The sequence below is a fragment of the Paramisgurnus dabryanus genome, chromosome 1 (assembly GCF_030506205.2).
Source record: "Paramisgurnus dabryanus chromosome 1, PD_genome_1.1, whole genome shotgun sequence".
Classification (NCBI taxonomy): Eukaryota; Metazoa; Chordata; class Actinopteri; order Cypriniformes; family Cobitidae; genus Paramisgurnus; species Paramisgurnus dabryanus.
In genome coordinates, this window is record NC_133337.1 from 64,090,592 (window position 1) to 64,110,828 (window position 20,237).

Here is a 20,237-nt window from a genome sequence, read left to right on the forward strand (position 1 = left end):
TCAGAAGTGGGATTCGAACCCACGCCTCCAGAAGAGACTGCGACAGGAACGCAGCGCCTAATGCTGGGTACACACCAAAAGATAATCGGGCTGATTTTGGGCCGATTTCCCCCCTTCCGACGATCCTAGCTGTGTCTCGATTATCCTGATGGTTCTACAGATTATCTTATCAGATTTTCCGTTAGTGTGAGATGTGTTAAGAGTGTCCGAATCCGTTCAGAAGAACGTCGGAGCCGCCCCGATCGCGAATCGTAAATATTAAACAGGTAAATCCTTATTTATTTCTTTATAACCGCCTTGAAATGGTGACGAATGTGGATTTTTCGAAATGAGGAAGAATGTACCCGAGACTGCGACAGGAACGCAGCGCCTAATGCTGAGTACACACCAAAAGATAATCGGGCTGATTTTGGGCCGATTTCCCCCCTTCCGACGATCCTAGCTGTGTCTCGATTATCCTGATGGTTCTACAGATTATCTTATCAGATTTTCCCTTGGTGTGAAGTGTGTTAAGAGTGTCCGAACCCGTTCAGAAGAACGTCGGAGCCGCCCCGATCGCGAATCGTAAATATTAAACAGGTTAATTCTTATTTATTTCTTCATAACCGCCTTGAAATGGTGACGAATGTGGATTTTTCAAAACGAGGAAGAATGTACCCGAAGCCCTTCATCTGCCAAAAGCACACGCAACCAGTCTCCATTTGCCCTGTAACGGATGCTGTCAAAGTGGTTTTGCATTCAAAGATCCTTCCCCCTTTCCTCATACTGTATTAGAAGCGCCGTCTTTGTACTTTTCACCAGCGTTTTATGGTTCACAGTCGCCTTTAAAAGTAGACAACTGTTAACCATACGGCGGCGACATCCTTAGAAGAACCGGTGGTATTGTGTCTCGGGCGCACAAGGCAAACAAGAGATTCTTCAAGAGGTGAGTGCGAAGTACAGTTTACAGCCACAGGCTATAGGAATCCTGGGCATGACATAGCCCCTCTGTGTCTCCTGAAAGTTTTTTTCTGTACGTGGAAAATTTAAGAACAAGAATGTCCTCAGTGTGGGTGGCCAGAGTGCAAGAAGCCCAGTCGTGCTCCCCTCGCTGGTGGCGCACAAAATGCTACGCAACCAGACACAAGAGGGCATCCAGGCGCGTCAATGTGGCCGTGCCTCGTTGGCGCAGTTAGGCAGCGCGTCAGTCTCATAATCTGAAGGTCGTGAGTTCGAGCCTCACATGGGGCAGAGTAACTTTTTGTAGACAAGTTTGAGACGTTAGCCCCATTTCCCTTCTGCACAGTGTGCCGGGCATCCACGGTCTGAGTCCCAGTGTGCCCTCACTGGTGGTCTAGTGGTTAGGATTCGGCGCTCTCACCGCCGCGGCCCGGGTTCGATTCCAGGTCAGGGAACGTGCTTTTGACGTCCGCTTGCCTTTTCACCGGTTTCTGCGCAACGTTGCTTCGAAGGCAAGGATCGCAGCACCTCCAAGTGGCAAAGCTGCACTGCCTCCAGCCCATCGACTTAAGGTTGGCCTGCTAAATTGCTTTCTTCCAGTCCTGTGCTCCACCACTAGAGCAATCAGAGCCTTGTGCAGACACCCAACGTGTGGGAGGAAGGAGTAAAAACACGATCGAACCAGCCAGGAGTCGAACCTAGAATCTTCTGATCCGTAGTCAGACGCGTTATCCATTGCGCCACTGGTCCAGCCACCAAGCTTTACCTCTACCAAAATGGAAAGTCGGGTGGTCCCCCGCATGCCTGTCTCCTGGCATCTTTGAAATGACGCTCCCTCGGAAGAAATCGCAAAACACAGCATGTAGGGGCTCCAATAAGAGCAATGTAGTGTCAGAAGTGGGATTCGAACCCACGCCTCCAGAAGAGACTGCGACAGGAACGCAGCGCCTATTGCTGGGTACACACCAAAAGATAATCGGGCTGATTTTGGGCCGATTTCCCCCCTTCCGACGATCCTAGCTGTGTCTCGATTATCCTGATGGTTCTACAGATTATCTTATCAGATTTTCCCTTGGTGTGAGGTGTGTTAAGAGTGTCCGAATCCGTTCAGAAGAACGTCGGAGCCGCCCCGATCGCGAATCGTAAATATTAAACAGGTAAATTCTTATTTATTTCTTCATAACCGCCTTGAAATGGTGACGAATGTGGATTTTTCGAAATGAGGAAGAATGTACCCGAAGCCCTTCATCTGCCAAAAGCACACGCAACCAGTCTCCATTTGCCCTGTAACGGATGCTGTCAAAGTGGTTTTGCATTCAAAGATCCTTCCCCCTTTCCTCATACTGTATTAGAAGCGCCGTCTTTGTACTTTTCACCAGCGTTTTATGGTTCACAGTCGCCTTCTAAAGTAGACAACTGTTAACCATACGGCGGCGACATCCTTAGAAGAACCGGTGGTATTGTGTCTCGAGCGCACAAGGCAAACAAGAGATTCTTCAAGAGGTGAGTGCGAGGTACAGTTTACAGCCACAGGCTGTAGGAATCCTGGGCATGACATAGCCCCTCTGTGTCTCCTGAAAGTTTTTTTCTGTACGTGGAAAATTTAAGAACGAGAATGTCCTCAGTGTGGGTAGCCAGAGTGCAAGAAGCCCAGTCGTGCTCCCCTCGCTGGTGTCGCACAAAATGCTACGCAACCAGACACAAGAGGGCATCCAGGCGCATCAATGCGGCCGTGCCTCGTTGGCGCAGTTTGGCAGCGCGTCAGTCTCATAATCTGAAGGTCGTGAGTTCGAGCCTCACAAGGGGCAGAGTGACTTTTTGTCGACAAGTTTGAGACGTTAGCCCCATTTCCCTTCTGCACAGTGTGCCGGGCATCCACGGTCTGAGTCCCAGTGTGCCCTCCCTGGTGGTCTAGTGGTTAGGATTCGGCGCTCTCACCGCCGCGGCCCGGGTTCGATTCCCGGTCAGGGAACGTGCTTTTGACGTCCGCTTGCCTTTTCACCGGGTCCTACGCAACGTTGCTTCGAAGGCAAGGATCGCAGCACCTCCGGGTGGCAAAGCTGCACTGCCTCCAGCCCATCGACTTAAGGTTGGCCTGCTAAATTGCTTTCTTCCAGTCCTGTGCTCCACCATCAGAGCAATCAGAGCCTTGTGCAGACACCCAACGTGTGGGAGGAAGGAGTAAAAACACGATCGAACCAGCCAGGAGTCGAACCTAGAATCTTCTGATCCGTAGTCAGACGCGTTATCCGTTGCGCCACTGGTCCAGCCGCCAAGCTTCACCTCTACCAAAATGGGAAGTCGGGTGGTCCCCCGCATGCCTGTCTCCTGGCATCTTTGAAATGACGCTCCCTCGGAAGAAATCGCAAAACACAGCATGGAGGGGCTCCAATAAGAGCAATATAGTGTCAGAAGTGGGATTCGAACCCACGCCTCCAGAAGAGACTGCGACAGGAACGCAGCGCCTAATGCTGGGTACACACCAAAAGATAATCGGGCTGATTTTGGGCCGATTTCCCCCCTTCCGACGATCCTAGCTGTGTCTCGATTATCCTGATGGTTCTACAGATTATCTTATCAGATTTTCCCTTGGTGTGAGGTGTGTTAAGAGTGTCCGAACCCGTTCAGAAGAACGTCGGAGCCGCCCCGATCGCGAATCGTAAATATTAAACAGGTAAATTCTTATTTATTTCTTCATAACCGCCTTGAAATGGTGACGAATGTGGATTTTTCGAAATGAGGAAGAATGTACCCGAAGCCCTTCATCTGCCAAAAGCACACGCAACCAGTCTCCATTTGCCCTGTAACGGATGCTGTCAAAGTGGTTTTGCATTCAAAGATCCTTTCCCCTTTCCTCATACTGTATTAGAAGCGCCGTCTTTGTACTTTTCACCAGCGTTTTATGGTTCACAGTCGCCTTCTAAAGTAGACAACTGTTAACTATACGGCGGCGACATCCTTAGAAGAACCGGTGGTATTGTGTCTCGAGCGCACAAGGCAAACAAGAGATTCTTCAAGAGGTGAGTGCGAGGTACAGTTTACAGCCACAGGCTGTAGGAATCCTGGGCATGACATAGCCCCTCTGTGTCTCCTGAAAGTTTTTTTCTGTACATGGAAAATTTAAGAACGAGAATGTCCTCAGTGTGGGTAGCCAGAGTGCAAGAAGCCCAGTCGTGCTCCCCTCGCTGGTGTCGCACAAAATGCTACGCAACCAGACACAAGAGGGCATTCAGGAGCGTCAATGTGGCCGTGCCTCGTTGGCGCAGTTAGGCAGCGCGTCAGTCTCATAATCTGAAGGTCGTGAGTTCGAGCCTCACACGGGGCAGAGTAACTTTTTGTAGACAAGTTTGAGACGTTAGCCCCATTTCCCTTCTGCACAGTGTGCCGGGCATCCACGGTCTGAGTCCCAGTGTGCCCTCCCTGGTGGTCTAGTGGTTAGGATTCGGCGCTCTCACCGCCGCGGCCCGGGTTCGATTCCCGGTCAGGGAACGTGCTTTTGACGTCCGCTTGCCTTTTCACCGGTTTCTGCGCAACGTTGCTTCGAAGGCAAGGATTGCAGCACCTCCAAGTGACAAAGCTGCACTGCCTCCAGCCCATCGACTTAAGGTTGGCCTGCTAAATTGCTTTCTTCCAGTCCTGTGCTCCACCATCAGAGCAATCAGAGCCTTGTGCAGACACCCAACGTGTGGGAGGAAGGATTAAAAACACAATCGAACCAGCCAGGAGTCGAACCTAGAATCTTCTGATCCGTAGTCAGACGCGTTATCCATTGCGCCACTGGTCCAGCCGCCAAGCCTTACCTCTACCAAAATGGAAAGTCGGGTGGTCCCCCGCATGCCTGTCTCCTGGCATCTTTGAAATGACGCTCCCTCGGAAGAAATCGCAAAACACAGCATGGAGGGGCTCCAATAAGAGCAATGTAGTGTCAGAAGTGGGATTCGAACCCACGCTTCCAGAAGAGACTGCGACAGGAACGCAGCGCCTAATGCTGGGTACACACCAAAAGATAATCGGGCTGATTTTGGGCCGATTTCCCCCCTTCCGACGATCCTAGCTGTGTCTCGATTATCCTGATGGTTCTACAGATTATCTTATCAGATTTTCCCTTGGTGTGAAGTGTGTTAAGAGTGTCCGAACCCGTTCAGAAGAACGTCGGAGCCGCCCCGATCGCGAATCGTAAATATTAAACAGGTTAATTCTTATTTATTTCTTCATAACCGCCTTGAAATGGTGACGAATGTGGATTTTTCAAAATGAGGAAGAATGTACCCGAAGCCCTTCATCTGCCAAAAGCACACGCAACCAGTCTCCATTTGCCCTGTAACGGATGCTGTCAAAGTGGTTTTGCATTCAAAGATCCTTCCCCCTTTCCTCATACTGTATTAGAAGCGCCGTCTTTGTACTTTTCACCAGCGTTTTATGGTTCACAGTCGCCTTTAAAAGTAGACAACTGTTAACCATACGGCGGCGACATCCTTAGAAGAACCGGTGGTATTGTGTCTCGGGCGCACAAGGCAAACAAGAGATTCTTCAAGAGGTGAGTGCGAAGTACAGTTTACAGCCACAGGCTATAGGAATCCTGGGCATGACATAGCCCCTCTGTGTCTCCTGAAAGTTTTTTTCTGTACGTGGAAAATTTAAGAACGAGAATGTCCTCAGTGTGGGTAGCCAGAGTGCAAGAAGCCCAGTCGTGCTCCCCTCGCTGGTGGCGCACAAAATGCTACGCAACCAGACACAAGAGGGCATCCAGGCGCGTCAATGTGGCCGTGCCTCGTTGGCGCAGTTAGGCAGCGCGTCAGTCTCATAATCTGAAGGTCGTGAGTTCGAGCCTCACACGGGGCAGAGTAACTTTTTGTAGACAAGTTTGAGACGTTAGCCCCATTTCCCTTCTGCACAGTGTGCCGGGCATCCACGGTCTGAGTCCCAGTGTGCCCTCACTGGTGGTCTAGTGGTTAGGATTCGGCGCTCTCACCGCCGCGGCCCGGGTTCGATTCCCGGTCAGGGAACGTGCTTTTGACGTCCGCTTGCCTTTTCACCGGTTTCTGCGCAACGTTGCTTCGAAGGCAAAGATCGCAGCACCTCCAAGTGGCAAAGCTGCACTGCCTCCAGCCCATCGACTTAAGGTTGGCCTGCTAAATTGCTTTCTTCCAGTCCTGTGCTCCACCATCAGAGCAATCAGAGCCTTGTGCAGACACCCAACGTGTGGGAGGAAGGAGTAAAAACACGATCGAACCAGCCAGGAGTCGAACCTAGAATCTTCTGATCCGTAGTCAGACGCGTTATCCATTGCGCCACTGGTCCAGCCGCCAAGATTTACCTCTACCAAAATGGAAAGTCGGGTGGTCCCCCGCATGCCTGTCTCCTGGCATCTTTGAAATGACGCTCCCTCGGAAGAAATCGCAAAACACAGCATGGAGGGGCTCCAATAAGAGCAATGTAGTGTCAGAAGTGGGATTCGAACCCACGCCTCCAGAAGAGACTGCGACAGGAACGCAGCGCCTAATGCTGGGTACACACCAAAATATAATCGGGCTGATTTTGGGCCGATTTCCCCCCTTCCGACGATCCTAGCTGTGTCTCGATTATCCTGATGGTTCTACAGATTATCTTATCAGATTTTCCCTTGATGTGAGGTGTGTTAAGAGTGTCCGAACCCGTTCAGAAGAACGTCGGAGCCGCCCCGATCGCGAATCGTAATTATTAAACAGGTAAATTCTTATTTATTTCTTCATAACCGCCTTGAAATGGTGACGAATGTGGATTTTTCGAAATGAGGAAGAATGTACCCGAAGCCCTTCATCTGCCAAAAGCACACGCAACCAGTCTCCATTTGCCCTGTAACGGATGCTGTCAAAGTGGTTTTGCATTCAAAGATCCTTCCCCCTTTCCTCATACTGTATTAGAAGCGCCGTCTTTGTACTTTTCACCAGCATTTTATGGTTCACAGTCGCCTTCTAAAGTAGACAACTGTTAACCATACGGCGGCGACATCCTTAGAAGAACCGGTGGTATTGTGTCTCGAGCGCACAAGGCAAACAAGAGATTCTTCAAGAGGTGAGTGCGAGGTACAGTTTACAGCCACAGGCTGTAGGAATCCTGGGCATGACATAGCCCCTCTGTGTCTCCTGAAAGTTTTTTTCTGTACGTGGAAAATTTAAGAACGAGAATGTCCTCAGTGTGGGTAGCCAGAGTGCAAGAAGCCCAGTCGTGCTCCCCTCGCTGGTGTCGCACAAAATGCTACGCAACCAGACACAAGAGGGCATTCAGGAGCGTCAATGTGGCCGTGCCTCGTTGGCGCAGTTAGGCAGCGCGTCAGTCTCATAATCTGAAGGTCGTGAGTTCGAGCCTCACACGGGGCAGAGTGACTTTTTGTAGACAAGTTTGAGACGTTAGCCCCATTTCCCTTCTGCACAGTGTGCCGGGCATCCACGGTCTGAGTCCCAGTGTGCCCTCCCTGGTGGTCTAGTGGTTAGGATTCGGCGCTCTCACCGCCGCGGCCCGGGTTCGATTCCCGGTCAGGGAACGTGCTTTTGACGTCCGCTTGCCTTTTCACCGGTTTCTGCGCAACGTTGCTTCGAAGGCAAGGATCGCAGCACCTCCAAGTGGCAAAACTACACTGCCTCCAGCCCATCGACTTAAGGTTGGCCTGCTAAATTGCTTTCTTCCAGTCCTGTGCTCCACCATCAGAGCAATCAGAGCCTTGTGCAGACACCCAACGTGTGGGAGGAAGGAGTAAAAACACGATCGAACCAGCCAGGAGTCGAACCTAGAATCTTCTGATCCGTAGTCAGACGCGTTATCCATTGCGCCAGTGGTCCAGCCGCCAAGCTTTACCTCTACCAAAATGGAAAGTCGGGTGGTCCCCCACATGCCTGTCTCCTGGCATCTTTGAAATGACGCTCCCTCGGAAGAAATCGCAAAACACAGCATGGAGGGGCTCCAATAAGAGCAATGTAGTGTCAGAAGTGGGATTCGAACCCACGCCTCCAGAAGAGACTGCGACAGGAACGCAGCGCCTAATGCTGGGTACACACCAAAAGATAATCGGGCTGATTTTGGGCCGATTTCCCCCCTTCCGACGATCCTAGCTGTGTCTCGATTATCCTGATGGTTCTACAGATTATCTTATCAGATTTTCCCTTGGTGTGAGGTGTGTTAAGAGTGTCCGAACCCGTTCAGAAGAACGTCGGAGCCGCCCCGATCGCGAATCGTAAATATTAAACAGGTAAATTCTTATTTATTTCTTCATAACCGCCTTGAAATGGTGACGAATGTGGATTTTTCGAAATGAGGAAGAATGTACCCAAAGCCCTTCATCTGCCAAAAGCACACGCAACCAGTCTCCATTTGCCCTGTAACGGATGCTGTCAAAGTGGTTTTGCATTCAAAGATCCTTTCCCCTTTCCTCATACTGTATTAGAAGCACCGTCTTTGTACTTTTCACAAGCGTTTTATGGTTCACAGTTGCCTTCTAAAGTAGACAACTGTTAACCATACGGCGGCGACATCCTTAGAAGAACCGGTGGTATTGTGTCTCGAGCGCACAAGGCAAACAAGAGATTCTTCAAGAGGTGAGTGCGAGGTACAGTTTACAGCCACAGGCTGTAGGAATCCTGGGCATGACATAGCCCCTCTGTGTCTCCTGAAAGTTTTTTTCTGTACATGGAAAATTTAAGAACGAGAATGTCCTCAGTGTGGGTAGCCAGAGTGCAAGAAGCCCAGTCGTGCTCCCCTCGCTGGTGTCGCACAAAATGCTACGCAACCAGACACAAGAGGGCATTCAGGAGCGTCAATGTGGCCGTGCCTCGTTGGCGCAGTTAGGCAGCGCGTCAGTCTCATAATCTGAAGGTCGTGAGTTCGAGCCTCACACGGGGCAGAGTAACTTTTTGTAGACAAGTTTGAGACGTTAGCCCCATTTCCCTTCGCACAGTGTGCCGGGCATCCACGGTCTGAGTCCCAGTGTGCCCTCCCTGGTGGTCTAGTGGTTAGGATTCGGCGCTCTCACTGCCGCGGCCCGGGTTCGATTCCCGGTCAGGGAACGTGCTTTTGACGTCCGCTTGCCTTTTCACCGGTTTCTGCGCAACGTTGCTTCGAAGGCAAGGATCGCAGCACCTCCAAGTGACAAAGCTGCACTGCCTCCAGCCCATCGACTTAAGGTTGGCCTGCTAAATTGCTTTCTTCCAGTCCTGTGCTCCACCATCAGAGCAATCAGAGCCTTGTGCAGACACCCAACGTGTGGGAGGAAGGATTAAAAACACAATCGAACCAGCCAGGAGTCGAACCTAGAATCTTCTGATCCGTAGTCAGACGCGTTATCCATTGCGCCACTGGTCCAGCCGCCAAGCTTTACCTCTACCAAAATGGAAAGTCGGGTGGTCCCCCGCATGCCTGTCTCCTGGCATCTTTGAAATGACGCTCCCTCGGAAGAAATCGCAAAACACAGCATGGAAGGGGTCCAATAAGAGCAATGTAGTGTCAGAAGTGGGATTCGAACCCACGCCTCCAGAAGAGACTGCGACAGGAACGCAGCGCCTAATGCTGGGTACACACCAAAAGATAATCGGGCTGATTTTGGGCCGATTTCCCCCCTTCCGACGATCCTAGCTGTGTCTCGATTATCCTGATGGTTCTACAGATTATCTTATCAGATTTTCCCTTGGTGTGAGGTGTGTTAAGAGTGTCCGAATCCGTTCAGAAGAACGTCGGAGCCGCCCCGATCGCGAATCGTAAATATTAAACAGGTAAATTCTTATTTATTTCTTCATAACCGCCTTGAAATGGTGACGAATGTGGATTTTTCGAAATGAGGAAGAATGTACCCGAGACTGCGACAGGAACGCAGCGCCTAATGCTGGGTACACACCAAAAGATAATCGGGCTGATTTTGGGCCGATTTCCCCCCTTCCGACGATCCTAGCTGTGTCTCGATTATCCTGATGGTTCTACAGATTATCTTATCAGATTTTCCCTTGGTGTGAAGTGTGTTAAGAGTGTCCGAACCCGTTCAGAAGAACGTCGGAGCCGCCCCGATCGCGAATCGTAAATATTAAACAGGTTAATTCTTATTTATTTCTTCATAACCGCCTTGAAATGGTGACGAATGTGGATTTTTCAAAATGAGGAAGAATGTACCCGAAGCCCTTCATCTGCCAAAAGCACACGCAACCAGTCTCCATTTGCCCTGTAACGGATGCTGTCAAAGTGGTTTTGCATTCAAAGATCCTTCCCCCTTTCCTCATACTGTATTAGAAGCGCCGTCTTTGTACTTTTCACCAGCGTTTTATGGTTTACAGTCGCCTTTAAAAGTAGACAACTGTTAACCATACGGCGGCGACATCCTTAGAAGAACCGGTGGTATTGTGTCTCGGGCGCACAAGACAAACAAGAGATTCTTCAAGAGGTGAGTGCGAAGTACAGTTTACAGCCACAGGCTATAGGAATCCTGGGCATGACATAGCCCCTCTGTGTCTCCTGAAAGTTTTTTTCTGTACGTGGAAAATTTAAGAACGAGAATGTCCTCAGTGTGGGTAGCCAGAGTGCAAGAAGCCCAGTCGTGCTCCCCTCGCTGGTGGCGCACAAAATGCTACGCAACCAGACACAAGAGGGCATCCAGGCGCATCAATGTGGCCGTGCCTCGTTGGTGCAGTTAGGCAGCGCGTCAGTCTCATAATCTGAAGGTCGTGAGTTCGAGCCTCACACGGGGCAGAGTAACTTTTTGTAGACAAGTTTGAGACGTTAGCCCCATTTCCCTTCTGCACAGTGTGCCGGGCATCCACGGTCTGAGTCCCAGTGTGCCCTCACTGATGGTCTAGTGGTTAGGATTCGGCGCTCTCACCGCCGCGGCCCGGGTTCGATTCCCGGTCAGGGAACGTGCTTTTGACGTCCGCTTGCCTTTTCACCGGTTTCTGCGCAACGTTGCTTCGAAGGCAAGGATCGCAGCACCTCCAAGTGGCAAAGCTGCACTGCCTCCAGCCCATCGACTTAAGGTTGGCCTGCTAAATTGCTTTCTTCCAGTCCTGTGCTCCACCATCAGAGAAATCAGAGCCTTGTGCAGACACCCAACGTGTGGGAGGAAGGAGTAAAAACACGATCGAACCAGCCAGGAGTCGAACCTAGAATCTTCTGATCTGTAGTCAGACGCGTTATCCATTGCGCCACTGGTCCAGCCGCCAAGATTTACCTCTACCAAAATGGAAAGTCGGGTGGTCCCCCGCATGCCTGTCTCCTGGCATCTTTGAAATGACGCTCCCTCGGAAAAAATCGCAAAACACAGCATGGAGGGGCTCCAATAAGAGCAATGTAGTGTCAGAAGTGGGATTCGAACCCACGCCTCCAGAAGAGACTGCGACAGGAACGCAGCGCCTAATGCTGGGTACACACCAAAATATAATCGGGCTGATTTTGGGCCGATTTCCCCCCTTCCGACGATCCTAGCTGTGTCTCGATTATCCTGATGGTTCTACAGATTATCTTATCAGATTTTCCCTTGGTGTGAAGTGTGTTAAGAGTGTCCGAACCCGTTCAGAAAAACGTCGGAGCCGCCCCGATCGCGAATCGTAAATATTAAACAGGTAAATTCTTATTTATTTCTTCATAACCGCCTTGAAATGGTGACGAATGTGGATTTTTCGAAATGAGGAAGAATGTACCCGAAGCCCTTCATCTGCCAAAAGCACACGCAACCAGTCTCCATTTGCCCTGTAACGGATGCTGTCAAAGTGGTTTTGCATTCAAAGATCCTTCCCCCTTTCCTCATACTGTATTAGAAGCGCCGTCTTTGTACTTTTCACCAGCGTTTTATGGTTCACAGTCGCCTTCTAAAGTAGACAACTGTTAACCATACGGCGGCGACATCCTTAGAAGAACCGGTGGAATTGTGTCTCGAGCGCACAAGGCAAACAAGAGATTCTTCAAGAGGTGAGTGCGAGGTACAGTTTACAGCCACAGGCTGTAGGAATCCTGGGCATGACATAGCCCCTCTGTGTCTCCTGAAAGTTTTTTTCTGTACGTGGAAAATTTAAGAACGAGAATGTCCTCAGTGTGGGTAGCCAGAGTGCAAGAAGCCCAGTCGTGCTCCCCTCGCTGGTGTCGCACAAAATGCTACGCAACCAGACACAAGAGGGCATTCAGGAGCATCAATGTGGCCGTGCCTCGTTGGCGCAGTTAGGCAGCGCGTCAATCTCATAATCTGAAGGTTGTGAGTTCGAGCCTCACACGGGGCAGAGTGACTTTTTGTAGACACGTTTGAGATGTTAGCCCCATTTCCCTTCTGCACAGTGTGCCGGGCATCCACGGTCTGAGTCCCAGTGTGCCCTCCCTGGTGGTCTAGTGGTTAGGATTCGGCGCTCTCACCGCCGCGGCCCGGGTTCGATTCCCGGTCAGGGAGCGTGCTTTTGACGTCCGCTTGCCTTTTCACCGGTTTCTGCGCAACGTTGCTTCGAAGGCAAGGATCGCAGCACCTCCAAGTGGCAAAGCTGCACTGCCTCCAGCCCATCGACTTAAGGTTGGCCTGCTAAATTGCTTTCTTCCAGTCCTGTGCTCCACCATCAGAGCAATCAGAGCCTTGTGCAGACACCCAACGTGTGGGAGGAAGGAGTAAAAACACGATCGAACCAGCCAGGAGTCGAACCTAGAATCTTCTGATCCGTAGTCAGACGCGTTATCCATTGCGCCACTGGTCCAGCCGCCAAGCTTTACCTCTACCAAAATGGAAAGTCGGGTGGTCCCCCGCATGCCTGTCTCCTGGCATCTTTGAAATGACGCTCCCTCGGAAGAAATCGCAAAACACAGCATGGAGGGGCTCCAATAAGAGCAATGTAGTGTCAGAAGTGGGATTCGAACCCACGCCTCCAGAAGAGACTGCGACAGGAACGCAGCGCCTAATGCTGGGTACACACCAAAAGATAATCGGGCTGATTTTGGGCCGATTTCCCCCCTTCCGACGATCCTAGCTGTGTCTCGATTATCCTGATGGTTCTACAGATTATCTTATCAGATTTTCCCTTGGTGTGAGGTGTGTTAAGAGTGTCCGAACCCGTTCAGAAGAACGTCGGAGCCGCCCGATCGCGAATCGTAAATATTAAACAGGTAAATTCTTATTTATTTCTTCATAACCGCCTTGAAATGGTGACGAATGTGGATTTTTCGAAATGAGGAAGAATGTACCCGAAGCCCTTCATCTGCCAAAAGCACACGCAACCAGTCTCCATTTGCCCTGTAACGGATGCTGTCAAAGTGGTTTTGCATTCAAAGATCCTTCCCCCTTTCCTCATACTGTATTAGAAGCGCCGTCTTTGTACTTTTCACCAGAGTTTTATGGTTCACAGTCGCCTTCTAAAGTAGACAACTGTTAACCATACGGCGGCAACATCCTTAGAAGAACCGGTGGAATTGTGTCTCGAGCGCACAAGGCAAACAAGAGATTCTTCAAGAGGTGAGTGCGAGGTACAGTTTACAGCCACAGGCTGTAGGAATCCTGGGCATGACATAGCCCCTCTGTGTCTCCTGAAAGTTTTTTTCTGTACGTGGAAAATTTAAGAACGAGAATGTCCTCAGTGTGGGTAGCCAGAGTGCAAGAAGCCCAGTCGTGCTCCCCTCGCTGGTGTCGCACAAAATGCTACGCAACCAGACACAAGAGGGCATTCAGGAGCATCAATGTGGCCGTGCCTCGTTGGCGCAGTTAGGCAGCGCGTCAATCTCATAATCTGAAGGTCGTGAGTTCGAGCCTCACACGGGGCAGAGTGACTTTTTGTAGACACGTTTGAGACGTTAGCCCCATTTCCCTTCTGCACAGTGTGCCGGGCATCCACGGTCTGAGTCCCAGTGTGCCCTCCCTGGTGGTCTAGTGGTTAGGATTCGGCGCTCTCACCGCCGCGGCCCGGGTTCGATTCCCGGTCAGGGAGCGTGCTTTTGACGTCCGCTTGCCTTTTCACCGGTTTCTGCGCAACGTTGCTTCGAAGGCAAGGATCGCAGCACCTCCAAGTGGCAAAGCTGCACTGCCTCCAGCCCATCGACTTAAGGTTGGCCTGCTAAATTGCTTTCTTCCAGTCCTGTGCTCCACCATCAGAGCAATCAGAGCCTTGTGCAGACACCCAACGTGTGGGAGGAAGGAGTAAAAACACGATCGAACCAGCCAGGAGTCGAACCTAGAATCTTCTGATCCGTAGTCAGACGCGTTATCCATTGCGCCACTGGTCCAGCCGCCAAGCTTTACCTCTACCAAAATGGAAAGTCGGGTGGTCCCCCGCATGCCTGTCTCCTGGCATCTTTGAAATGACGCTCCCTCGGAAGAAATCGCAAAACACAGCATGGAGGGGCTCCAATAAGAGCAATGTAGTGTCAGAAGTGGGATTCGAACCCACGCCTCCAGAAGAGACTGCGACAGGAACGCAGCGCCTAATGCTGGGTACACACCAAAAGATAATCGGGCTGATTTTGGGCCGATTTCCCCCCTTCCGACGATCCTAGCTGTGTCTCGATTATCCTGATGGTTCTACAGATTATCTTATCAGATTTTCCCTTGGTGTGAGGTGTGTTAAGAGTGTCCGAACCCGTTCAGAAGAACGTCGGAGCCGCCCGATCGCGAATCGTAAATATTAAACAGGTAAATTCTTATTTATTTCTTCATAACCGCCTTGAAATGGTGACGAATGTGGATTTTTCGAAATGAGGAAGAATGTACCCGAAGCCCTTCATCTGCCAAAAGCACACGCAACCAGTCTCCATTTGCCCTGTAACGGATGCTGTCAAAGTGGTTTTGCATTCAAAGATCCTTCCCCCTTTCCTCATACTGTATTAGAAGCGCCGTCTTTGTACTTTTCACCAGAGTTTTATGGTTCACAGTCGCCTTCTAAAGTAGACAACTGTTAACCATACGGCAGCGACATCCTTAGAAGAACCGGTGGTATTGTGTCTCGGGCGCACAAGGCAAACAAGAGATTCTTCAAGAGGTGAGTGCGAAGTACAGTTTACAGCCACAGGCTATAGGAATCCTGGGCATGACATAGCCCTTCTGTGTCTCCTGAAAGTTTTTTTCTGTACGTGGAAAATTTAAGAACGAGAATGTCCTCAGTGTGGGTAGCCAGAGTGCAAGAAGCCCAGTCATGCTCCCCTCGCTGGTGGCGCACAAAATGCTACGCAACCAGACACAAGACGGCATCCAGGCGCATCAATGTGGCCGTGCCTTGTTGGCGCAGTTTGGCAGCGCGTCAGTCTCATAATCTGAAGGTCGTGAGTTCGAGCCTCACACGGGGCACAGTGACTTTTTGTCGACAAGTTTGAGACGTTAGCCCCATTTCCCTTCTGCACAGTGTGTCGGGCATCCACGGTCTGAGTCCCAGTGTGCCCTCCCTGGTGGTCTAGTGGTTAGGATTCGGCGCTCTCACCGCCGCGGCCCGGGTTCGATTCCCGGTCAGGGAACGTGCTTTTGACGTCCGCTTGCCTTTTCACCGGGTCCTGCGCAACGTTGCTTCGAAGGCAAGGATCGCAGCACCTCCAAGTGGCAAAGCTGCACTGCCTCCAGCCCATCGACTTAAGGTTGGCCTGCTAAATTGCTTTCTTCCAGTCCTGTGCTCCACCATCAGAGCAATCAGAGCCTTGTGCAGACACCCAACGTGTGGGAGGAAGGAGTAAAAACACGATCGAACCAGCCAGGAGTCGATCCTAGAATCTTCTGATCCGTAGTCAGACGCGTTATCCATTGCGCCACTGGTCCAGCCACCAAGCTTCACCTCTACCAAAATGGGAAGTCGGGTGGTCCCCCGCATGCCTGTCTCCTGGCATCTTTGAAATGACGCTCCCTCGTAAGAAATCGCAAAACACAGCATGGAGGGGCTCCAATAAGAGCAATATAGTGTCAGTAGTGGGATTCGAACCCACGCCTCCAGAAGAGACTGCGACAGGAACGCAGCGCCTAATGCTGGGTACACACCAAAAGATAATCGGGCTGATTTTGGGCCGATTTCCCCCCTTCCGACGATCCTAGCTGTGTCTCGATTATCCTGATGGTTCTACAGATTATCTTATCAGATTTTCCCTTGGTGTGAGGTGTGTTAAGAGTGTCCGAACCCGTTCAGAAGAACGTCGGAGACGCCCCGATCGCGAATTGTAAATATTAAACAGGTTAATTCTTATTTATTTCTTCATAACCGCCTTGAAATGGTGACGAATGTGGATTTTTCGAAATGAGGAAGAATGTACCCGAAGCCCTTCATCTGCCAAAAACACACGCAACCAGTTTCCATTTGCCCTGTAATGGATGCTGTCAAAATGGTTTTGCATTCAAAGATCCTTCCCCCTTTCCTCATACTGTATTAGAAGCGCCGTCTTTGTACTTTTCACCAGCGTTTTATGGTTCACAGTCGCCTTCTAAAGTAGACAACTGTTAACCATACGGCGGCGACATCCTTAGAAGAACCGGTGGTATTGTGTCTCGAGCGCACAAGGCAAACAAGAGATTCTTCAAGAGGTGAGTGCGAGGTACAGTTTACAGCCACTGGCTGTAGGAATCCTGGGCATGACATAGCCCCTCTGTGTCTCCTGAAAGTTTTTTTCTGTACATGGAAAATTTAAGAACGAGAATGTCCTCAGTGTGGGTAGCCAGAGTGCAAGAAGCCCAGTCGTGCTCCCCTCGCTGGTGGCGCACAAAATGCTACGCAACCAGACACAAGACGGCATTCAGGAGCATCAATGTGGCCGTGCCTCGTTGGCGCAGTTAGGCAGCGCGTCAATCTCATAATCTGAAGGTCGTGAGTTCGAGCCTCACACGGGGCAGAGTGACTTTTTGTAGACACGTTTGAGACGTTAGCCCCATTTCCCTTCTGCACAGTGTGCCGGGCATCCACGGTCTGAGTCCCAGTGTGCCCTCCCTGGTGGTCTAGTGGTTAGGATTCGGCGCTCTCACCGCCGCGGCCCGGGTTCGATTCCCGGTCAGGGAGCGTGCTTTTGACGTCCGCTTGCCTTTTCACCGGTTTCTGCGCAACGTTGCTTCGAAGGCAAGGATCGCAGCACCTCCAAGTGGCAAAGCTGCACTGCCTCCAGCCCATCGACTTAAGGTTGGCCTGCTAAATTGCTTTCTTCCAGTCCTGTGCTCCACCATCAGAGCAATCAGAGCCTTGTGCAGACACCCAACGTGTGGGAGGAAGGAGTAAAAACACGATCGAACCAGCCAGGAGTCGAACCTAGAATCTTCTGATCCGTAGTCAGACGCGTTATCCATTGCGCCACTGGTCCAGCCGCCAAGCTTTACCTCTACCAAAATGGAAAGTCGGGTGGTCCCCCGCATGCCTGTCTCCTGGCATCTTTGAAATGACGCTCCCTCGGAAGAAATCGCAAAACACAGCATGGAGGGGCTCCAATAAGAGCAATGTAGTGTCAGAAGTGGGATTCGAACCCACGCCTCCAGAAGAGACTGCGACAGGAACGCAGCGCCTAATGCTGGGTACACACCAAAAGATAATCGGGCTGATTTTGGGCCGATTTCCCCCCTTCCGACGATCCTAGCTGTGTCTCGATTATCCTGATGGTTCTACAGATTATCTTATCAGATTTTCCCTTGGTGTGAGGTGTGTTAAGAGTGTCCGAACCCGTTCAGAAGAACGTCGGAGCCGCCCGATCGCGAATCGTAAATATTAAACAGGTAAATTCTTATTTATTTCTTCATAACCGCCTTGAAATGGTGACGAATGTGGATTTTTCGAAATGAGGAAGAATGTACCCGAAGCCCTTCATCTGCCAAAAGCACACGCAACCAGTCTCCATTTGCCCTGTAACGGATGCTGTCAAAGTGGTTTTGCATTCAAAGATCCTTCCCCCTTTCCTCATACTGTATTAGAAGCGCCGTCTTTGTACTTTTCACCAGAGTTTTATGGTTCACAGTCGCCTTCTAAAGTAGACAACTGTTAACCATACGGCAGCGACATCCTTAGAAGAACCGGTGGTATTGTGTCTCGGGCGCACAAGGCAAACAAGAGATTCTTCAAGAGGTGAGTGCGAAGTACAGTTTACAGCCACAGGCTATAGGAATCCTGGGCATGACATAGCCCTTCTGTGTCTCCTGAAAGTTTTTTTCTGTACGTGGAAAATTTAAGAACGAGAATGTCCTCAGTGTGGGTAGCCAGAGTGCAAGAAGCCCAGTCATGCTCCCCTCGCTGGTGTCGCACAAAATGCTACGCAACCAGACACAAGACGGCATCCAGGCGCATCAATGTGGCCGTGCCTTGTTGGCGCAGTTTGGCAGCGCGTCAGTCTCATAATCTGAAGGTCGTGAGTTCGAGCCTCACACGGGGCACAGTGACTTTTTGTCGACAAGTTTGAGACGTTAGCCCCATTTCCCTTCTGCACAGTGTGTCGGGCATCCACGGTCTGAGTCCCAGTGTGCCCTCCCTGGTGGTCTAGTGGTTAGGATTCGGCGCTCTCACCGCCGCGGCCCGGGTTCGATTCCCGGTCAGGGAACGTGCTTTTGACGTCCGCTTGCCTTTTCACCGGGTCCTGCGCAACGTTGCTTCGAAGGCAAGGATCGCAGCACCTCCAAGTGGCAAAGCTGCACTGCCTCCAGCCCATCGACTTAAGGTTGGCCTGCTAAATTGCTTTCTTCCAGTCCTGTGCTCCACCATCAGAGCAATCAGAGCCTTGTGCAGACACCCAACGTGTGGGAGGAAGGAGTAAAAACACGATCGAACCAGCCAGGAGTCGATCCTAGAATCTTCTGATCCGTAGTCAGACGCGTTATCCATTGCGCCACTGGTCCAGCCACCAAGCTTCACCTCTACCAAAATGGGAAGTCGGGTGGTCCCCCGCATGCCTGTCTCCTGGCATCTTTGAAATGACGCTCCCTCGTAAGAAATCGCAAAACACAGCATGGAGGGGCTCCAATAAGAGCAATATAGTGTCAGTAGTGGGATTCGAACCCACGCCTCCAGAAGAGACTGCGACAGGAACGCAGCGCCTAATGCTGGGTACACACCAAAAGATAATCGGGCTGATTTTGGGCCGATTTCCCCCCTTCCGACGATCCTAGCTGTGTCTCGATTATCCTGATGGTTCTACAGATTATCTTATCAGATTTTCCCTTGGTGTGAGGTGTGTTAAGAGTGTCCGAACCCGTTCAGAAGAACGTCGGAGACGCCCCGATCGCGAATTGTAAATATTAAACAGGTTAATTCTTATTTATTTCTTCATAACCGCCTTGAAATGGTGACGAATGTGGATTTTTCGAAATGAGGAAGAATGTACCCGAAGCCCTTCATCTGCCAAAAACACACGCAACCAGTTTCCATTTGCCCTGTAATGGATGCTGTCAAAATGGTTTTGCATTCAAAGATCCTTCCCCCTTTCCTCATACTGTATTAGAAGCGCCGTCTTTGTACTTTTCACCAGCGTTTTATGGTTCACAGTCGCCTTCTAAAGTAGACAACTGTTAACCATACGGCGGCGACATCCTTAGAAGAACCGGTGGTATTGTGTCTCGAGCGCACAAGGCAAACAAGAGATTCTTCAAGAGGTGAGTGCGAGGTACAGTTTACAGCCACTGGCTGTAGGAATCCTGGGCATGACATAGCCCCTCTGTGTCTCCTGAAAGTTTTTTTCTGTACATGGAAAATTTAAGAACGAGAATGTCCTCAGTGTGGGTAGCCAGAGTGCAAGAAGCCCAGTCGTGCTCCCCTCGCTGGTGTCGCACAAAATGCTACGCAACCAGACACAACAGGGCATTCAGGAGCGTCAATGTGGCCGTGCCTCGTTGGCGCAGTTAGGCAGCGCGTCAGTCTCATAATCTGAAGGTCGTGAGTTCGAGCCTCACACGGGGCAGAGTAACCTTTTGTAGACAAGTTTGAGACGTTAGCCCCATTTCCCTTCTGCACAGTGTGCCGGGCATCCACGGTCTGAGTCCCAGTGTGCCCTCCCTGGTGGTCTAGTGGTTAGGATTCGGCGCTCTCACCGCCGCGGCCCGGGTTCGATTCCCGGTCAGGGAACGTGCTTTTGACGTCCGCTTGCCTTTTCACCGGTTTCTGCGAAACGTTGCTTCGAAGGCAAGGATCGCAGCACCTCCAAGTGGCAAAGCTGCACTGCCTCCAGCCCATCGACTTAAGGTTGGCCTGCTAAATTGCTTTCTTCCAGTCCTGTGCTCCACCATCAGAGCAATCAGAGCCTTGTGCAGACACCCAACGTGTGGGAGGAAGGAGTAAAAACACGATCGAACCAGCCAGGAGTCGAACCTAGAATCTTCTGATCCGTAGTCAGACGCGTTACCCATTGCGCCACTGGTCCAGCCGCAAAGCTTTACCTCTACCAAAATGGAAAGT

General features: G+C 50.9%; 37 non-coding genes across 37 annotated transcripts; 25 read left to right on the forward strand and 12 right to left on the reverse strand.

Annotated features, from left to right (window-relative positions):
* The first annotated feature begins 1,156 nt into the window (after positions 1-1,156).
* trnam-cau (transfer RNA methionine (anticodon CAU)) lies at positions 1,157-1,230 on the forward strand. The gene has a single exon. It is a non-coding gene; the product is annotated as a tRNA-Met (tRNA).
* Positions 1,231-1,616: 386 nt separating this feature from the next.
* trnar-acg (transfer RNA arginine (anticodon ACG)) lies at positions 1,617-1,689 on the reverse strand. The gene has a single exon. It is a non-coding gene; the product is annotated as a tRNA-Arg (tRNA).
* A 984-nt stretch (positions 1,690-2,673) lies between these two features.
* Positions 2,674-2,747, forward strand: trnam-cau (transfer RNA methionine (anticodon CAU)). The gene has a single exon. It is a non-coding gene; the product is annotated as a tRNA-Met (tRNA).
* A 92-nt stretch (positions 2,748-2,839) lies between these two features.
* On the forward strand, positions 2,840-2,911 carry trnae-cuc (transfer RNA glutamic acid (anticodon CUC)). The gene has a single exon. It is a non-coding gene; the product is annotated as a tRNA-Glu (tRNA).
* A 222-nt stretch (positions 2,912-3,133) lies between these two features.
* Positions 3,134-3,206, reverse strand: trnar-acg (transfer RNA arginine (anticodon ACG)). The gene has a single exon. It is a non-coding gene; the product is annotated as a tRNA-Arg (tRNA).
* Positions 3,207-4,190: 984 nt separating this feature from the next.
* trnam-cau (transfer RNA methionine (anticodon CAU)) lies at positions 4,191-4,264 on the forward strand. The gene has a single exon. It is a non-coding gene; the product is annotated as a tRNA-Met (tRNA).
* Positions 4,265-4,356: 92 nt separating this feature from the next.
* On the forward strand, positions 4,357-4,428 carry trnae-cuc (transfer RNA glutamic acid (anticodon CUC)). The gene has a single exon. It is a non-coding gene; the product is annotated as a tRNA-Glu (tRNA).
* Positions 4,429-4,650: 222 nt separating this feature from the next.
* trnar-acg (transfer RNA arginine (anticodon ACG)) lies at positions 4,651-4,723 on the reverse strand. The gene has a single exon. It is a non-coding gene; the product is annotated as a tRNA-Arg (tRNA).
* Positions 4,724-5,707: 984 nt separating this feature from the next.
* On the forward strand, positions 5,708-5,781 carry trnam-cau (transfer RNA methionine (anticodon CAU)). Its single transcript has one exon. It is a non-coding gene; the product is annotated as a tRNA-Met (tRNA).
* A 92-nt stretch (positions 5,782-5,873) lies between these two features.
* Positions 5,874-5,945, forward strand: trnae-cuc (transfer RNA glutamic acid (anticodon CUC)). The gene has a single exon. It is a non-coding gene; the product is annotated as a tRNA-Glu (tRNA).
* A 222-nt stretch (positions 5,946-6,167) lies between these two features.
* Positions 6,168-6,240, reverse strand: trnar-acg (transfer RNA arginine (anticodon ACG)). Its single transcript has one exon. It is a non-coding gene; the product is annotated as a tRNA-Arg (tRNA).
* Positions 6,241-7,224: 984 nt separating this feature from the next.
* On the forward strand, positions 7,225-7,298 carry trnam-cau (transfer RNA methionine (anticodon CAU)). The gene has a single exon. It is a non-coding gene; the product is annotated as a tRNA-Met (tRNA).
* Positions 7,299-7,390: 92 nt separating this feature from the next.
* Positions 7,391-7,462, forward strand: trnae-cuc (transfer RNA glutamic acid (anticodon CUC)). Its single transcript has one exon. It is a non-coding gene; the product is annotated as a tRNA-Glu (tRNA).
* Positions 7,463-8,741: 1,279 nt separating this feature from the next.
* trnam-cau (transfer RNA methionine (anticodon CAU)) lies at positions 8,742-8,815 on the forward strand. The gene has a single exon. It is a non-coding gene; the product is annotated as a tRNA-Met (tRNA).
* Positions 8,816-8,906: 91 nt separating this feature from the next.
* On the forward strand, positions 8,907-8,978 carry trnae-cuc (transfer RNA glutamic acid (anticodon CUC)). Its single transcript has one exon. It is a non-coding gene; the product is annotated as a tRNA-Glu (tRNA).
* A 222-nt stretch (positions 8,979-9,200) lies between these two features.
* trnar-acg (transfer RNA arginine (anticodon ACG)) lies at positions 9,201-9,273 on the reverse strand. Its single transcript has one exon. It is a non-coding gene; the product is annotated as a tRNA-Arg (tRNA).
* Positions 9,274-10,570: 1,297 nt separating this feature from the next.
* trnam-cau (transfer RNA methionine (anticodon CAU)) lies at positions 10,571-10,644 on the forward strand. The gene has a single exon. It is a non-coding gene; the product is annotated as a tRNA-Met (tRNA).
* A 92-nt stretch (positions 10,645-10,736) lies between these two features.
* On the forward strand, positions 10,737-10,808 carry trnae-cuc (transfer RNA glutamic acid (anticodon CUC)). Its single transcript has one exon. It is a non-coding gene; the product is annotated as a tRNA-Glu (tRNA).
* Positions 10,809-11,030: 222 nt separating this feature from the next.
* On the reverse strand, positions 11,031-11,103 carry trnac-aca (transfer RNA cysteine (anticodon ACA)). Its single transcript has one exon. It is a non-coding gene; the product is annotated as a tRNA-Cys (tRNA).
* A 984-nt stretch (positions 11,104-12,087) lies between these two features.
* trnam-cau (transfer RNA methionine (anticodon CAU)) lies at positions 12,088-12,161 on the forward strand. Its single transcript has one exon. It is a non-coding gene; the product is annotated as a tRNA-Met (tRNA).
* A 92-nt stretch (positions 12,162-12,253) lies between these two features.
* Positions 12,254-12,325, forward strand: trnae-cuc (transfer RNA glutamic acid (anticodon CUC)). The gene has a single exon. It is a non-coding gene; the product is annotated as a tRNA-Glu (tRNA).
* A 222-nt stretch (positions 12,326-12,547) lies between these two features.
* trnar-acg (transfer RNA arginine (anticodon ACG)) lies at positions 12,548-12,620 on the reverse strand. The gene has a single exon. It is a non-coding gene; the product is annotated as a tRNA-Arg (tRNA).
* Positions 12,621-13,603: 983 nt separating this feature from the next.
* trnam-cau (transfer RNA methionine (anticodon CAU)) lies at positions 13,604-13,677 on the forward strand. The gene has a single exon. It is a non-coding gene; the product is annotated as a tRNA-Met (tRNA).
* Positions 13,678-13,769: 92 nt separating this feature from the next.
* Positions 13,770-13,841, forward strand: trnae-cuc (transfer RNA glutamic acid (anticodon CUC)). Its single transcript has one exon. It is a non-coding gene; the product is annotated as a tRNA-Glu (tRNA).
* Positions 13,842-14,063: 222 nt separating this feature from the next.
* On the reverse strand, positions 14,064-14,136 carry trnar-acg (transfer RNA arginine (anticodon ACG)). The gene has a single exon. It is a non-coding gene; the product is annotated as a tRNA-Arg (tRNA).
* A 983-nt stretch (positions 14,137-15,119) lies between these two features.
* trnam-cau (transfer RNA methionine (anticodon CAU)) lies at positions 15,120-15,193 on the forward strand. Its single transcript has one exon. It is a non-coding gene; the product is annotated as a tRNA-Met (tRNA).
* Positions 15,194-15,285: 92 nt separating this feature from the next.
* trnae-cuc (transfer RNA glutamic acid (anticodon CUC)) lies at positions 15,286-15,357 on the forward strand. Its single transcript has one exon. It is a non-coding gene; the product is annotated as a tRNA-Glu (tRNA).
* Positions 15,358-15,579: 222 nt separating this feature from the next.
* On the reverse strand, positions 15,580-15,652 carry trnar-acg (transfer RNA arginine (anticodon ACG)). The gene has a single exon. It is a non-coding gene; the product is annotated as a tRNA-Arg (tRNA).
* Positions 15,653-16,636: 984 nt separating this feature from the next.
* Positions 16,637-16,710, forward strand: trnam-cau (transfer RNA methionine (anticodon CAU)). The gene has a single exon. It is a non-coding gene; the product is annotated as a tRNA-Met (tRNA).
* A 92-nt stretch (positions 16,711-16,802) lies between these two features.
* trnae-cuc (transfer RNA glutamic acid (anticodon CUC)) lies at positions 16,803-16,874 on the forward strand. Its single transcript has one exon. It is a non-coding gene; the product is annotated as a tRNA-Glu (tRNA).
* A 222-nt stretch (positions 16,875-17,096) lies between these two features.
* On the reverse strand, positions 17,097-17,169 carry trnar-acg (transfer RNA arginine (anticodon ACG)). Its single transcript has one exon. It is a non-coding gene; the product is annotated as a tRNA-Arg (tRNA).
* A 983-nt stretch (positions 17,170-18,152) lies between these two features.
* On the forward strand, positions 18,153-18,226 carry trnam-cau (transfer RNA methionine (anticodon CAU)). Its single transcript has one exon. It is a non-coding gene; the product is annotated as a tRNA-Met (tRNA).
* Positions 18,227-18,318: 92 nt separating this feature from the next.
* Positions 18,319-18,390, forward strand: trnae-cuc (transfer RNA glutamic acid (anticodon CUC)). Its single transcript has one exon. It is a non-coding gene; the product is annotated as a tRNA-Glu (tRNA).
* A 222-nt stretch (positions 18,391-18,612) lies between these two features.
* On the reverse strand, positions 18,613-18,685 carry trnar-acg (transfer RNA arginine (anticodon ACG)). The gene has a single exon. It is a non-coding gene; the product is annotated as a tRNA-Arg (tRNA).
* Positions 18,686-19,669: 984 nt separating this feature from the next.
* Positions 19,670-19,743, forward strand: trnam-cau (transfer RNA methionine (anticodon CAU)). The gene has a single exon. It is a non-coding gene; the product is annotated as a tRNA-Met (tRNA).
* Positions 19,744-19,835: 92 nt separating this feature from the next.
* Positions 19,836-19,907, forward strand: trnae-cuc (transfer RNA glutamic acid (anticodon CUC)). Its single transcript has one exon. It is a non-coding gene; the product is annotated as a tRNA-Glu (tRNA).
* Positions 19,908-20,129: 222 nt separating this feature from the next.
* Positions 20,130-20,202, reverse strand: trnar-acg (transfer RNA arginine (anticodon ACG)). Its single transcript has one exon. It is a non-coding gene; the product is annotated as a tRNA-Arg (tRNA).
* Positions 20,203-20,237: the final 35 nt, after the last annotated feature.